An 18,304-nucleotide genomic window follows, 5' to 3' on the forward strand; every position below is an offset into this window, starting at 1 on the left:
AGGTTTGCCAGCTAGCTCAGAGGTCACTAGAAACTTTCTCGAATAAACAAGGAGGTGTTTAACCTCCCTGGATAGACAAGAAGGGATTAGCGTCTGACAACCATATAACATGACAACTTTGCTCCCTCAGAATAAGAGTGTATCTCTAGAGTCGTGTGAAAACAATAGACAGCTATTTCACTCAGTCAATCGTGCGTACCTAGTTTCAACAGAGTGCAGAGAAAAGAGAGACGGGCGTTTTCAATAAAAGGTGTAATTTATTGAGCAGTCTTCTTTCTCATGCAAGAGAAATGAATTGCCATAATTGCAATACTAATTGTAATGTAAAGTGCGTACAGTAAAAGGAGTATTATGAAATAATACTGTAAAAGCATTGATATGGTTTCTTAGCCATAAGATACTTTAAAATGGATAAAATATATACATACATATATACATTGACTAACGTACTCAACTGGTGCTTCTAAATACGCCTACCCGGTGTACCTGACCTAAGCCTAATACGTGGGAAGGAGTAAGTAGGTAGCAGTTTAAGTTAAGTTGGTTTTGCCAAGAATCTGACTCAAGAATTCTCTTTAAGGGTTTAGTCAGCTCCGTACCTGGGTAATAGAATGCAGGAAGTCTGGCATCTCTCTTTCAGGACTCGATATCCCAGCAGCCCGCGAAGGCAGCTGAGAACACCAGAGCTGGATTTCTCGGCAGGAGAAAAGGCAGCTTCTCTCTCAGAGCGTCAAAAGAGAGGGGCAGCGTCCGTGGGCTCTCGCATCAGCTGGGCTCTCGGGCAAGTAGATAGCTGCTCTGCTCCAAAACCACCACCATGTGTTTGCTTAAGGCAACGTTGGTATATTTATACCTGAAAGGTGCCGGGTTTGACGTAAGGTTGGACATAAGACGTCAATAAAGATGTCACTAAGAACTGGCCGTTCTTACAGTGCTTCACAGGAGTTCTAGGACGAAATTAAAACAAAAGCAAATGGGGATTTCCCAGGTTGCTGGAGGTTTGGTTTGTTTAGAGAACTCGTTGTGCTTTCTAGGAGTCCGGGGAAGTAGCCTTGCTTAATGTGACTGCATGGGCTACAACTAAATATGGATATGATTCCTATGCCATTATAGGGATATTATTGATTATAACGGTACAAGGGCATAAAATAGAAATATCGATTTAGGTTCCTAGATAAAAACACAATAAAACAGCATCACTCCGCACCACCACAGCATCACTCCGGGGCACCACAACATCACTATGCGCTACCACAGCATCACTGAAGGCCACAGCATCATTCGTTCGCCATCACATCACTCAGCGCCACCACAGCATCCATCTGTGCAACCATTCAACAACACCAGGTTCACATATGTTCTCTCAATGTTTCAAGCGTTAATACACTGAACATAATCTTCACAAAAGTTATTTACAAAAGTTTAAGCTAGTGCCATTATAAATTACAATAACTTTCATTTAAGTATTAATTATTGAAAAAAAAATCATTGTTATTTGTAATATCAATACATGTAAGTCAAGTAAATACAACACATATTGCATTACAAATGCTATAGGTATCACATTTGCGAAAGTATTGGCATTGTAAATGACAAAGCTATTAATTTAGCTATTTTCAAAAACAAAACATAAATACAAAATTTGACATTTACAATATCAGTAGCTCAAACTGTCCTAATGCGAGACCTATTTCATTGCAAATGTTTTTTATATTCCCTGCTTATGCCCTTGCCATACCACCCACATATACCAGATACGCAGGAAGCGGTCTGCAGAACCATGCTACAAAACCGGGGGGTCACAACATGGGGAGACCTCTACCAAGACGGCGAGTTTAGAGATCGCACACTGTTCTTCCGAGACAAACCACACACTTCACTTGAGGCGTTCCTGTATATTAGGATCAAACATGATGTCAAAACAGTTTCACCCATGTTCCCGAATGAAGCCCCTACATTAAATGTGCTGCATGTAATATTACAAGATCCACAGCCATCCACATATACAAGGCGGCGCTAATAGAATGCCAAGTGGAAACGAGTGGCGCGCATGCAGGTTGGGACTTGGAACTTGACACCCCACTAATGGATAAGCAGTGAATATACTGCTGTAGTCAAACAGAGGCAATAGTGCCAATATCGGTCCACTCACCAGCCCGCTCGCAGCAACATGCATGTCGCAGAAATAAGCAGACAAGACAACTTTTTGTTGGAGAAAAGTAGCTGCAGGTTTATTAGCATATACACATGCCAACAAGGTGGGTTATCTTACAGACGATCCAAAGGCAAGCCGCCCCTCGCGGCCTACCACCTGATGGGCCAATTTGCAACGTGGCCTCGGCCAATCGTTGCTTAGCGGTTGTGGTGAGAAGATAGACCCTCCCATTTCTGGTGAACAATTGGTCCACCTTCTTCCTCAGCCCCCCCCTACGAGGGGCGGAGAGTTCAAGCAACCCCCGGTTGTACAGGTTTCCAACTGCCCGTAGGATAGCGGGGCGCCCTCGCACCCCAGGGCCCACCGCATAGACTTCCTGGGGATATTAGGCCTCAGCATCCTTTGTGCTCCTGAAGAGGGTACTCCTGGGTACCTTTCGGCCTCTGGATCGCCATGTAACTCCGCCTGCAACACAAATGAGAAAAGATTAGAAGAAATGTCCCCCCCCCCACCCTGAAAACGCCGGGTATGCGGTAGGGAGGGAAACGGCGTCAGGGTGAAGGGACGGTGGACAAAGAGGCCGCTAGGTGGGCGGGGGAGGAATATGTACTCTTCCCCCGCCCACACCAGGCAGGAAGTGATGCGCGGGACCCTCCGGGATCTCTTAGCGCTGGGCTGCTCCGTGTGCCATCTTGTGGCACTATGGGGGCCGCCCTCTTACTTGTGTCCCCTGAGGGGACGTGTCGGTCGGCCTGCATAGTGCCAATATCGGCCCACTCACTAGCCCGCTCGCAGCAACATGCATGTCGCAGAAATAAGCAGACAAGACAACTTTTTATTGGAGAAAAGTAGCTGCAGGTTTATTAGCATAAACACATGCCAACAAGGTGGGTTATCTTACAGACGATCCAAAGGCAAGCCGCCCCTCGCGGCCTACCACCTGATGGGCCAATTTGCAACGTGGCCTCGGCAAATCGTTGCTTAGCGGTTGTGGTGAGGAGATAGCCCCTCCCATTTCCGGTGAACCATTGGTCCACCCTCTTGCTCACGCCCCCCCCTACGAGGGGCGGAGCGTTCAAGCGACCCCCGGTTGTACAGGTTTCCAACCGCGCGTAGGATAGTGGGGCGCCGTCACACCCCAGGGTCCACCGCACAGACTTCCTGGGGATATTAGGCCTCAGCATCCTTTGTGCTCCTGAAGAGGGTACTCCCGGGTACCTTTCGGCCTCTGGATTGCCCTGTAACTCCGCCACAGCCCTGGGTGTGGCGACCGTTGCAGCCAGGGCCCCCCACCAAGGCCGGCATTCCTCCTACTCTTTTCCAGCGCGTTATATCTAGGGTCTCTCCCCTAACCCGCCTGGCAGGTACAAGTTGAAATCGAGCAGGAGTGCAGAAAATGTCCTCCCAAAGCCGCTTGCAGTTGGCGAAAAGCCTCCCAAGTCCAATGACGTCCTGTCTCCTCTACCCCTTGAATTACACACAGCGCAGGACTTCCTGCGCAATGGCTCCCGCGCTTCCCCTGACGAGCGCCTTGCCTATAGAGATGGAGACATGTCTGACCACTGAAATATACCTGCCCCCACTGGTGCCAAAACCCACCGTAAGTTCATTGTGGTCGTTCTATCAGGTGTCATATACTGCCGTAATGACCAGCGCAAAACATGGTGAAAGATCCTTGGTGCACACACCAGGTGTCACGTTCAGAGTATATAGTCCGATCATGAGACACTGCAAAATATTGCACAGTTTCAACCTACACTGCATGCTGAACCAGAGACTGGTCACAGATGCCTGGACCCCGTTAACCTCTTGAGACCCTATATATACATCGAGTGGTGTCGACTAGATATAGTGTGTCACAAGGTTCCCTACTTGGTGGATAAGGAATATCCGATGGAACCAGTCTGTGCAAGTGTCGATACAGTGACACGCACCTCAGTCCATAATACCCTTGCCTGATCCTCAGAGGCACCTAGAGCCCACTGCCCCCGCAGCGCAGGCGGGGAAAAACTGGCCCAGAACCCCCAGACTGAGATTCGCACACTATCACCACCACCGCTCTAGCTAAAGATTGGCTACCCATGACCTGGCAGGGCCTGACGGAGGCCAACCCCCTCCCCCCCCCCCCCCCCTCTTAGATGACTACCTAAGCCTGGGGAAGGTGAACATGCAGTAAAACCCGAAGGGGGGTGTCAGTGACCGAATAAATGCTTGTTAAGAGAGCAAGAATGCCCAACAAGCCTACTTCCGTCAAAATGTGCCAAACTAAGCTCTCCCCCCAAGCTCCCTTAACATAATGCACCCCACCAAGACAGACAGTTGGTCGCGTTTGCCAAGACCTGTCTAGGGGCGGGACTAGAGGACTGTCTAGGATGATCTAGAGGAACCATCTCTAGGGGCATGCATGCAAACCTTAACATAATACATTGTTGGACCGTCCACTGGCTGGGCACTAACTTCTCTGAAAGGGAGAAGGCCAGAAAGGGATGAATGCCCAGCCAACGCCCTTTAACAATGACGCAGTGTCTCTTCGTGTTAACACATGTGCTATTCATCCTCCTTTCACTGGCACTCGTTGGCCTAAGCAGTATGACAAGTACCCTTATAAACTGAATAACCTGAAAGAGCCACTAGGAGAACAGTTACTTGCCCTTAGTACTTAATGGTGAGAAAACTGCAAAGAGAGACCTTGCTTAGTACATGAAAAAACCCGAAATAAAATGCTGTACAGGCGAAAGCTTACCAGAGGACTTAGCCAGTTGTCATCCATTACGTGCCAACCCAAGATTGTATAACGTTAAGACTGTCACAAGTAGCCTGTACACATTCGGGCACTGCCCGAAAATTCACTAACACAATCGCCAACATGGCCAAACACACCCACCCTTTGTCCAGAAAACTAAACAAGAAAGAGTCTTAAAGGGTCAGCTAGACCCGGGCCGGAGTAAGCTGAGATGTTCCAGTGGGGACAGGCTGGAGGAAGTAAGAGAGTCAAAACAGGAACCCAAACTGTACAAATGGATCCCGCTTCCCCCTAGTGGCCCTGGGCCTGGGGAAATTAGACTGGTGATGAACTTACTTGAAAGTAATTTGTGGGCCAAACTTGGCGCCCAGCAGGAACCCTAAACTTTGACACATTGCCCCTGCCCACCTGGACAGGCCCTCTCCCCTGCAGTGTGTAACCCTGAGAAGTGTCATGACACTAGCACAACCGTTACGCATAAGGTTGCTTCTCCCCTACAAGTAGTCTGAACCCGGTTGCCACCTTGCCCCCAAGAGCACTTAACCCGGAACAGCGAGTAGGCCCTAGGTCCGGAGACTGCCCTTGCAGTCCTTATTCCGTACACACCTGTCCTTATCAGAGGCCTGTGTACTTGGTCCGGTTGTCCTGAAAATGGCAGGATGTTACACTCCAGTCTTGGGCGTGCTGGCCCCGAGCTCACACCCTGGCCCCAGTGTGTTCTTCCCCTGCATCCGCTCGAAGCCTTGACAGACCAGCCTGCCATGCGTTGTTATCAACTATATGGAACAAAACTGGCATTTCTTGAAGAGAGAACAGATCCATAAAAACAGCCCCAGACAGCCTATACCGGTAAACAATTTGCTACCTCGAATCCCAGAATCTGAGCCCCTTACATGCGCCCCAGTTGCTGTACAGCGGGACCCATTCCAATATTGCACATGGGATGCAATATGTGCCCAGGCAGTCCAATAGTATACCGACAACTTTAGTGAAAATTCTCACCGTGGATCAAGGATATGCCCACCTTTTGCCAGTACTTAACGGGCGATCGCCACAATTAAATCCTAGCAACCAACAAACTGGCCAGACTCATCAGTAGTTTAAAAGGAGGAAACCACCCGATATAGCACTGAAAACACCTGTTATGCTCAGCTTGCCCAGTTGCTATCAAAATATTTCCATGGGGCGAAAATTGGGCGCCCCCCAACAAGGACCATAAAGACACCTGGGGAAACCTGGGGTCCCAGACCCTAGCTTGCTGCCCCCCCCACCCCAGTGTGATTACCCTATATCTGGTGATAGTCCATGTGGCCCAAGTGGGACATGCAGATTCTTCAGCGCGGTGGGGTGACCTATACAACACGTAACAAGCATAACTGCTGTAGTCTCATCCCAAGTAACCCTACTTGCTGTTCAACAGAGACCCTGAGTGTTGAACAAACCATGCCCTGGAATGCTGAAAAGCCCCCTTGATTGCCATCCCTCCACCTGAGTGAGAGAAAGGGGGCATGCCTGTATCTAGAGGTACTGGCAGACGCATGAGTAAGTGGTTCTAGTGATAGCCATGCCCGTACGTACACATGCATGACATACGCGCACAGAATACAGCCCAGAGCATGCCCAGGTAACTGCCCCTAGATAGGGGCTTGGAGAGGACAGGGAACACCCCTTTATAGTTGCCCTACGCTCAGCTCAGCTGCGCCCACATCCCCACACCCCCAGTGTGATCAGGCCCTTATCCTTGTATAAATACAGGTGACCCTCTGAGTCAGTGGGGTCGTTCACCAACGTGGTTTCTGCTTTGTAGACAACAAAACAGTAAGCAACCCCACACCCCCCTCCTCTACCAATATAAATTTACTGCAAAGGGACAGGGGCCAACATTGTCGCCATGCTACCAAGGCCAAGCCTGCTTGCCAGGTACTAGAACTAGTTGACCACATAACATTCTCGGAAGGAGATGTTTGCGGCATCCGTTAAGAAATTAACTTGCACGCATGTCACATATCCTCCTGTAAGGTGCCTTATGCAAACTCCCTATTGTTTGCTCCCAATAGTCCCATACTACCTGTAACTTAGCATCTGCTTTGAAATGTGGCCACTTATATTGCTCACATGTACAGATGTGAACAGCACTTGTTGCAATACCAAATATGTACTCTTGATAGCACACGTATCTCCACCCGACAGTCTCGAGGCGCTGAACAACAGAAGAGTCTTGTTACCCAACTCAATGGTACTCGATTATCGACCTCAGATGTATGCAAGGCTGAGAAGACCCGCCGGGGATGGAACCTGTGAGCATGAGGTCGGCACCAACCCCTGCCGTGGATGCATAGTTCCACTGCGCAACCAGACCCGGCTTCAGGTCCGTTCCTATTGTGAAGCGCACTGACACCTCCGGGTGGCAGCAAAATAAAGCCTGCGGCGAGAGGCAGCAGGGATGGGGAAAGAAAACAAACCTCCTCCCCATAAGTCCAAACCAACAGACAGCGCAAGACAGGGGCACCTGCACACACTGAGAGCATCCTCAGCGAATCTTACGACTTGCCCAGGTGCCAGCATAGCCTGTAACACGAGAGCTCTGTGGTCAGAGCAACTAGCAGCATTGCCGTAAACTAACTAACAAGGAACGCCCAGGAACGTGAAGCCTGCACAATGAGGAAATCCTCTTGTGCCCTGAATGCCAAGAGACCTGACGTCTACAGAAGCTGAAAAAGGAATGCCAAGTTGTACCAATATGAGGCTCTAGGCGGTGCTGAACGTTCGCCTGGGAAGAGGGCACCGAGAGCAATGCACCCAATATCGGGAAAGAAGAAACACGCAGCCAATACCCTGGGCTCGTCCCCCCCGCAGTCGGAGGAGAACTAACGTGCAACCGTAACTGTAGAAGGTCCGGACGCTGGACTCTGCGTGGGATGTCCGCAAGCAACCACAGTTGCACTTCCCAAACGGGGGGGCGGCCCCCTCGTGGCACAGCCCCCAGAACCTTCCCGTAAGTAGCACATGTGAGGGCAGCATGTGCTAACGGGAAGTTGATGGACAAACGGCTCCCCATGAAAATCGCTGCAACCACCTGGGTGTAAGCTTCATAGGCTAGTTAGCCATATCCCCATCTGCATAGGGAGCCCGCCCTGACACGATAACAGGTAGTGTGTCGTCTCAGTGCATAGGGGAAAATAGGATCGCCGGCTTGTAACAGAATCAGAAAAGCAGATTACCTATCCAGCCTCTGGACTGTAATTCCCGCCCGTGCGGCAAACCGACACATAGACCGCGCGCTCACCACTTAAAATTGTTCTCGTAACGGCCTAAAAACTGACGCAACCACAGAGATCCATAACCCGTTACAAGTCCACATACCACTCCTAAAATGCGACGCCTACAATACCATATGCAAGGAAACCTTCCTTCGCATGTGACGCCAAAATTGCCGGATGCGATTAGACCTTCCACCGCAAAGTCCCGGAGCATTGCCCCCCGAACAAGGAAAGTGAAGCACAAGATGGCCGCACCCGATCGTCATTACCCAAGTGGTCAGTACCCCTCTGCCACCTAAGCCGCACCTGAATCAAGATGGCCGCAACCGGGCGCCATTACCCACATGGGCAGTAATTCTATTCCGCAACTGGGGTAAAAACTGGAAAGCCACAGAACAGTGTAGTGCAAATACCACGATCTCGGAGCCCCGGTAACCACAACAATTTCCGTAATAAATTTCAGCCCTCTCAGACCCGAAAGAAGCTGAACGACCCTCCGCGTGTACGCCATTTCTCCCGGGGACACGCAAAAGTCGGCCGTAAACTACAAAACTTGATACCGTCTCGGGCCGTCCTGGGGAGAGAGGGGCCCGGGGCTAGTGGGGTGTGGGAACATGCATCACCCTGACTGCTAAATACACCAACAACTAGAAGCTGCAGTTGAATAAAAAACAACACTAAAGGAAACCCATACTTTGGCCGCTTGACCAACAAACGCCCACCTCAGCGAATGCCCCGGCTGAGAGCGTCACCTTGCATTTCACTTCTGGAAATTCCCATAATGAGAAAAAGGCGCGCGTGCCACTTCGCCACACTCCGCACTACGAGCACACTCAAGAACCTGAAAAGGCCCCCACCAGCGCTGTGAGACGGAACAAGGAAGCCAGCAAAAAGCTGTGCCCCTGAATAAGCAGGGAAGTGGAATCCGCCGAGTAACCTAGGAAGCGCCCGCCCAGATCGCAAGCCAAGCCGAAGGAACCACCTCGAGGCCCCGCTAGGAAACCAAAGGGGGGTTAGAGAACCAAGGAAAGCGAGGGCAACAGACCCTGCATGTACCGCAAAAAGGGGGCAGCCGAAAAGGTGGCCAGAGTGCAACAAAAGGTAAGCGGCCGTAAAACCCAACCTAATGGTAAGAGGCCTGTGGTTAAACTACGAGACCGAAAGCGTCTCTCTCTGCTCCTGGTGCTTACCTTAACGCGCGGCCCACAAGGCCGTTCGGTGCACACCAAATCGAGAAAATAGCCCCTGATGGAGGCATAGGTAAAACATAACGCTGACCCCTCTATTGTCAGACCTCAAGCGGCAACTCCGCCAGCTACAGCCTAAAACATATCCAACACAACTTTCAATAGTAGAAAAGCCGGCATGCATGTTCCCTGCAAAAGAATAAAACGAAGCATAATGGCGGAAAACTCGAGCACAGCCCTCCCCCTACACCGGACATTCTGGCGAAAATGCACATAAAATGACCGCATCGGGCCCCTACCCACAAGTGCCAGTCATCATCAACTAAAGCTCCTAAAATGTCCGAACACAGTCGCCATTAACTACCTGGGTCGTACAATAGAAACAAGCTGCCCCTACAAAAGGCCGCACTGGGCTCCATTACCCTAAAGCGCCGGACCATGGTGCCCCTAAAAATGGCCACCCCCGGACGCCATTACCCAGGTGTGTGAATTAGTAATCAACTGACCAAGACCAGCAACCTCCCCATTCTCGGTTACAGGGTTGAAAACTAAAATATTTAGCCCTGGGAAGCCCCGAGTTCGAGCTCTTCCCCGGGGCCAGGACTTGCCCGACTGCATAATGGTGGATAGCTGGCCCAGATAAACGGCAACAGACCACAAAGAAGAAAGGCGTCCTGTATCCCTGCCTGGCCAAATGCTAGTGATGCATATAAACACGGGAGGGGGGGACCAACATCCTAAAACATCCTGCAAAACGAGCACCCGGGTAAAGGTCAATAACTCATCCTCTACCCGATCTCGAACCAACAACCTCCTGCAACAGAGCTGCGTCAGGCGCAGATGAGGAGCCTCGATCCTCCACTACGTCGCGGCGGAAGTCGGGCCCCTGCTCCAACCACCGCTTCCAACGCCCGCCACAAACACACGCCAGAACTGACCCCCGGCACTGCCAGCAGTACGACCGGGCCCTACAGTCTATGCACAGCTCTTAGCGCCCATGCCGAGTCGCCGCCGGGAGGCTGTGCCCCACAAGGCTGCTCTCATCCCCACACGCATGAAGAGCCACAACCCCGAAGGTACCACAAGAAGCAAAGCCCACTCAACCCTGACTCACGTAATAGACCTGACGGACAAATGGCGCAACGACCCCCGGCGTAATAGGACAACGCGTCCAGACCGCGTAGCTGGAGCGACAGAAATCAAACGGCGTCAGGGTGAGGAGACGGCGGACAAACAGGCCGCTAGGTGGGCGGGGGAGGAATATGTACTCTCCCCCGCCCACACCAGGCAGGAAGTGACGCGCGGGACCCTCCAGGATCTCTTAGCGCTGGGCTGCCCCGTGTGCCATCTTGTGGCACTATGGGGGCCGCCCTCTTACTTGTGTCCCCTGCGGGGACATGTCGGTCGGCCTGCATTACAGCCAGTAGCCGCCTTAGGATTATACATTACATATAAGTGCAACAGGTTTATGATACCCCGACCCATCAGGCTCTTTAATTAACCAGCTGCGATAAGACGACAGATGTGCACGATGACGGAGGTAGGGGGCGGACTTCTTACACACAGCTTGGGAATTCAGAGTAATACAAGAATACTGGCTGGAGGTATTCAGCGCCCTATCGCTTATGTCTGTACAACACATAGACCCAGACCCTGTAATGACTTTGCTAGGATACACTGAGGAGATAGCTACACCATACAGAAAGCTCAAATCACTAGAACTTTTGCTAGCAAAAAGATGGTTGGCATGTAGATGGGGACGAGGGCGAGCCCCCATATTCAAGGAATGGATACACGATATGACCCACTGCAAAGATGAACTCACTACATATGCTGAGCTGCTACCACCCACCTCGGGACGCCGAGACATTTGGGACCTGCTGCAATGACACTTGCAGGAAGTGGACGGCGCAGCTGCAGACACCAACACAGATTAGGATAGTAGGGACAACAGACATGGTCGGGATGGCAGGGTACAGATGTGGAGGGACCGGGCAGACTTGGAAATGACACTCAGGAGGAGTAATAGATAATTACAGGAGCTGACTACTTGCTGAAAGCATACAAAATACGTTTGGATTAATGATCTGTACAATGATGCAACGAATGTAAAATGACTTGTAATTCAGGAACTATGTATCAATACCATGATAAGACAGTGCAATGCAATGTTATTTGATGGTTATACACTGCAAAACCGATAGATAAATAAGAAATAACTCCATGGAATTCTGCGGTGTAAAACTCTGTGAGCTCCGCCCACTGAGTGATGTGCCTCGGTTCCTCTCCCAGACTCTCTGCTGCTGCATCAAGCATGGCTATGCTGCTGGGTCACTGCCGAAAAAAGCTAAACAGGGTCTAGACTCCTTACCAGCAAGGCTAAGTCCAAATCAAACTGAGTAAACAAAACAAATGCCAATACTGGACTTACTTATCAATTAATACAAAGGCCTGTTATGAATTAAACATGACAGTCTGTGATCACGTTTGTTTCAAATTTTTTTTCAAACGTTTTATGACATTTTCTTATTTTCAACCAATAATTTTTATGTGTGCATACCAAAGATATATACAAATTGTACAACAACATACACATTATGTACACATATTTACAATACAAGAAGATTTTAACTCAACCACACTAGCCACTCTCATTCCTCATACATACCATTTACACGAAACAGTATTTAACAAAAATAACATTACAAATAACAAAAACCACTGAGGTAAGGGTCCGTGTCAAAAAAGTGTAAACATTGTATTCTACGTAAACCAAAAGTTCATGCAAGCATTACTCATTGCAGTAAATTAATCAATATTGGTGGAGAATCTACTTTTTCCTATTTACAATTTTTATATATATATATGTGACACTGGACCATCAAGGGCGACGCGTTTCGAACCCCCCAAGTTTGGGGGTTCTCCTCAGGACCAAAGCACGATCTGTACAAAACAAAACAATGAAGCCAGGTAGCCTAACTGTGCTAAACCTTGTAAACCACTATTGAGGAACCACTAATACATAAGCCACCGCCTACCTTAAGTATCCTGTGTTTGAGAACACAATCCAGTGTGAATCTAAACAAACAAACGAGTAGACAGGTATTACATATATGACAATTGGTAGGTATAACTTAGACCTGCGCTATGGCCAGGGCCGCTCACCTTATCTCTTTGTGGAGGTTCTTTTGCCTAAACGGAAGAAGAAGAACTGTCACTGATTTAATTTGAGGAGTAGCTTTCTAACTTAAAGGCAGGACGTCCGGGGAGCCGCTTACCTAATTTTGCTTCTCGCTGGACCAACGTGATTTCGGGTTGCGTAGTTCCCGTTCGCAACACCGGGGTCTGTAATTAAATAAATTAAACGTCTGAAAATGTAACAGGGTCCTTGCGGTAAAACATATCATAGCGTCTCAGTCTGGGACAGGGTTCAAAGGTCTGCTTACATGTTTCACTAGTTTTCCGCTGCGTTGTACGTCATCACTGGGGCCAATCTCTCGCTGCTCGCGTATCAACGCCATGAGGTCACTTATGAGGGCGGCGACGCAGGTTTGTTTTGGTTGCAAACTCCTTAGCAACCAAGCTAACTGGTGCGGGGTCGGAAGCCTCTTAAAGCAGTATTAACTTAAGACATTGCTTTAGAACAAACCCGAGGAATTCACAGTGACAGAACTCAAGACACTACATTAAAGTTCTCATTTAAACGTGCCTGAGCTGATAAGTCCATTAAGTCCATTAAATCACGGTGACAGAACTCAAGACACTACATTGAAGTTCTCTTTTAAACGTGCCTGAGTTGATAAAGTAACTTGATGTGGCATTACAGTCCATAGCTGGGTAAAAATTAACCCGGAGTTCCTCTGTAGATTTCTGACATTTCATTCAATCCCGATGAGGCGGTGTTGTATTTCATGATTAGAAATGCTTCCCTTTGTGCTAGCCTGAAGTCAATATCCCCACCTCGTGGGTCATTCTCAATCTTGGAAATGATTGTCCAACGTAAGTCTATTTCCCGGTGTTCATGTAAAGCCCAATGGTGAACTAAGGGTGCATTAGGTACCTGTTTCCTAATCCTAGACTTATGTTGGGTTATTCTTTGTCTTGCTTCCTGTGAAGTTTTGCCGATGTATAATTTAGGACAAGGGCACCATATTCCGTATACTACGTTTTTTGTGAGACAGTTAGTGAATGCCGTGTGTTTCCAGTATATATTATCAAAACGGAAAACATCTCCTTCTTCCGTTTAGTCGCAGCACGCGCAATTCCCGCATTTTCGGTGTCCAGTGACCGAAGGTAGACCCAACATGCCTCTTAATGTCAATTTTGGTGTTTTAGGTAGGCTTGCCCTTACAATATGATTGGCTACACTTTTCTCTTTTCTATAAGCAAATAGAGGGGGGTCCTTAAACTCACAGTGAATATCCTTCACCAAATGCCAGTTTTGTAATACTAATTTGCGCAATTGATGTGTGTTGGGACCAAAAGTTGTAACGCAAACAGTCCTTGTCGATTTTTGGCGTGGATTTTTTTGTAGCAATGTTTCACGAGGGACCCACCACGCTCTTTTCATGGAGTGTCTCAAAAGTTTTTTTGGGTAGCCTCTGTCACATAGGCGAGCTTTTAGGCTATTAGCATGTTTGAAGTATTCTTCCTTATAGGAGCAATTTCGGCGAATTCTTAAAAATTGGCCGAAGGGCAAATTTTGCTTGAGACTCTTAGGATGGTTACTGGAAAAATGTAATGCCTTATTTCTGTCGGTAGGTTTGCGAAATAGGGTGGTCCCAAGTGTGCCCTCTGTTGAGTATACCTGAACATCCAAGAATGTAATGGTGCTTTTTGATGCAGTATGGCAAAACTTTATGTCATCCGTCCTAACATTGAGCCATGTCACAAATTCAGTTAACCTTTCAGGGGAACCTGACCAAATAAAAAAGACGTCATCAATATAACGCATGTAATCCGAAATACAATCAGCAAAAGGATTATTGTTATAAATGAATTTGTCCTCATACAGGCCCATAAACAAGACCGCCAGCTCCGGTGCGAAGGGGCAGCCCATGGCTACCCCTTTGATCTGGTAGAAGAAATCGGTGTCAAATTGAAAATAATTCTTTTGCAGTGCAAATGTTGCCAATTTAAGGATGAACTCAGTTGGCACTCTGTTGGGTTGTTCTCTTTGATCAAGGAAAAACTCCAATGTTTCTAGTGCCTGCTCTTGTGGAATTTGTGTATACAATGATACCGCATCCATGGTAACCAATAATTGATATGTATCATTGAATTTGATTGAACCTAGTCGGTTAATAAATGCAGTCGTATCCTTAAGATGAGATGGAACTTGCTCGACCATAGGTTTTAGGAAATAGTCAATATATTTAGATATCGGCTCCAATAAAGACTGACAACCAGAGATTATCGGGCGGCCTGGGGGGTTTTGTGAATCCTTGTGTATCTTTGGTAAGATATAAAATAAAGGAGTTCTAGGGTTGTTGTTTTGAAGATATGCAAATTCTTTTGGTCCACGTATCCCAAGGTCCAATCCTTCTTGTAAGATTTTAAGTAGATTCTCTTGTAACTCCTTTACTGGATTGTTATTAATCCTTTTGTAGCATAATGGGTCATCTAGTTGTCGTCTAACCTCATTTTTATATTTGTTGACATCCCAAAGAACCACAGCTCCCCCTTTGTCAGCTTGTTTTATTATTAGGGTGTTGTCGTTTTTTAAGGAGAAAATTGCATCCTTTTCATCTTTAGAAATGTTGAATTTAACAAAATGTTTCTTCCCTTCGAGTGCCTTAATTCCTGATAGTATTGCTCTTTCGAAGGTAATCACCTCTTTCAGGACTTTATTATTTGGTGGACAAAAGGTCGATTTAATGCGAAATCCTGTAGCTTCAGTATTTTCAACTGCAGGGATGTCCTTGAAGAAAGCTTTAAGGTGTATTTTCCTACAAAATTCACTTATTTCCAATTTCATTTTTACAAAATCTGTTGGACGAACAGGTACGAATGAGAGTCCCTTTTCTAGTACTGTTATTTCAGGGATTGACAGAACTCGTTCTGATAAATTAAAGAGGGACAGTGTTGTTAGCTCCTGTAATATTGGCGTCGCATCCTCATTTCCCATGCTTGGTTCCCCTGTCGTTGACGTCCTCTGCCCCTCAGTTGACCTCTGCCTAAAAAATTTGGTGAAGGATATTCACTGTGAGTTTAAGGACCCCCCTCTATTTGCTTATAGAAAAGAGAAAAGTGTAGCCAATCATATTGTAAGGGCAAGCCTACGAAAAACACCAAAATTGACATTAAGACGCATGTTGGGTCTACCTCCGGTCACTGGACACCGAAAATGCGGGAATTGCGCGTGCTGCGACTAAACGGAAGAAGGAGATGTTTTCCGTTTTGATAATATATACTGGAAACACACGGCATTCACTAACTGTCTCACAAAAAACGTAGTATACGGAATATGGTGCCCTTGTCCTAAATTATACATCGGCAAAACTTCACAGGAAGCAAGACAAAGAATAACCCAACATAAGTCTAGGATTAGGAAACAGGTACCTAATGCACCCTTAGTTCACCATTGGGCTTTACATGAACACCGGGAAATAGACTTACGTTGGACAATCATTTCCAAGATTGAGAATGACCCACGAGGTGGGGATATTGACTTCAGGCTAGCACAAAGGGAAGCATTTCTAATCATGAAATACAACACCGCCTCATCGGGATTGAATGAAATGTCAGAAATCTACAGAGGAACTCCGGGTTAATTTTTACCCAGCTATGGACTGTAATGCCACATCAAGTTACTTTATCAACTCAGGCACGTTTAAAAGAGAACTTCAATGTAGTGTCTTGAGTTCTGTCACCGTGATTTAATGGACTTAATGGACTTATCAGCTCAGGCACGTTTAAATGAGAACTTTAATGTAGTGTCTTGAGTTCTGTCACTGTGAATTCCTCGGGTTTGTTCTAAAGCAATGTCTTAAGTTAATACCGCTTTAAGAGGCTTCCGACCCCGCACCAGTTAGCTTGGTTGCTAAGGAGTTTGCAACCAAAACAAACCTGCGTCGCCGCCCTCATAAGTGACCTCATGGCGTTGATACGCGAGCAGCGAGAGATTGGCCCCAGTGATGACGTACAACGCGGCGGAAAACTAGTGAAACATGTAAGCAGACCTTTGAACCCTGTCCCAGACTGAGACGCTATGATATGTTTTACCGCAAGGACCCTGTTACATTTTCAGACGTTTAATTTATTTAATTACAGACCCCGGTGTTGCGAACGGGAACTACGCAACCCGAAATCACGTTGGTCCAGCGAGAAGCAAAATTAGGTAAGCGGCTCCCCGGACGTCCTGCCTTTAAGTTAGAAAGCTACTCCTCAAATTAAATCAGTGACAGTTCTTCTTCTTTGGTTTAGGCAAAAGAACCTCCACAAAGAGATAATGTGAGCGGCCCTGGCCATAGCGCAGGTCTAAGTTATACCTACCAATTGTCATATATGTAATACCTGTCTACTCGTTTGTTTGTTTAGATTCACACTGGATTGTGTTCTCAAACACAGGATACTTAAGGTAGGCGGTGGCTTATGTATTAGTTGTTCCTCAATAGTGATTTACAAGGTTTAGCACAGTTAGGCTAATTGGCTTCATTGTTTTGTTTTGTACAGATCGTGCTTTGGTCCTGAGGAGAACCCCCAAACTTGGGGGGTTCGAAACGCGTCGACCTTGATGGTCCAGTGTCACAGATATATATATAAAAATTGTAAATAGGAAAAAGTAGATTCTCCACCAATATTGATTAATTTACTGCAAGGAGTAATGCTTGCATGAACTTTTGGTTTACGTAGAATACAATGTTTACACTTTTTTGACACGGACCCTTACCTCAGTGGTTTTTGTTATTTGTAATGTTATTTTTGTTAAATACTGTTTCGTATAAATGGTATGTATGAGGAATGAGAGTGGCTAGTGTGGTTGAGGTAAAATCTTCTTGTATTGTAAATATGTGTATATAATGTGTATGTTGTTGTACAATTTGTATATATCTTTGGTATGCACACATAAAAAGTATTGGTTGAAAATAAGAAAATTTCTTAAAATGTTTGAAAATAAATTTGAAACAAACGTGATCACAGACTGTCATGTTTAATTCATAACAGGCCTTTGTATTAATTGATAAGTAAGTCCAGTATTGGCATTTGTTTTGTTTACTCAGCTGGGTCACTGCCAGCAGCAGGGCAACCAGGAGAAGGGTTTAGCAAGATGGCTGGCACACGTGCGGCCTACTGCTGCCGATCTCATCTGTTGGGAGACAGTGAGGCTGACTGGAAACTGAGCAGGGGCTCAGAGTGGATGCAGAATTTCGATGGATGGTGGAACAGGCAGTGAGCGCTAGCGCACCAGTAAACTCTGCTCCGCCAATGCTTAGGTGGAGTTTCTTGCTGTTCTCCATGCTCGAAGAGGAGCGGGGAGTACCAAAAGCTCTGACATTCCGCTGGCGAAACTGAGTTAGCCGCTCACTCCTGGTCCAGGGTACAAAAGGGAATGCAGGTTCAGCCTTAATGCCTCTTCTCAGGAAACAAACAGCAGGTCCAGTCCTCTTCTGTTCTTCCACAGGTTCAGAAATGATCTAAAATGTGTGCCTGAAAGTGCCATATTTATGTCTGGAACAAGCTAGTGGGTAGGAATGACCCCTGGGATGCCCAACCCAATGGAGTATTGGCTCCCAGGGCTAACACTGCCCACTTTGGGCATTTTCAAGCCGGTTGAAGTCTTTGGCTACACTAAAATTGGCCTTTGGTGGGTGGTGGGTGTGAGGAGTGTACTAAGGCAATCCTGGTGTCCTCCTACACCTAACATAAAATCCACTTTTAGGAAGTCTATGTACCCACAGCAAACTCGGAGACAGAAGTCTAGAAAAATCAAACCTGAGCTTTCAGCATCCAGAGAGGG

Source organism: Lissotriton vulgaris, chromosome 1_2, assembly GCF_964263255.1.
Source record: "Lissotriton vulgaris chromosome 1_2, aLisVul1.2, whole genome shotgun sequence".
NCBI lineage: Eukaryota > Metazoa > Chordata > Amphibia > Caudata > Salamandridae > Lissotriton > Lissotriton vulgaris.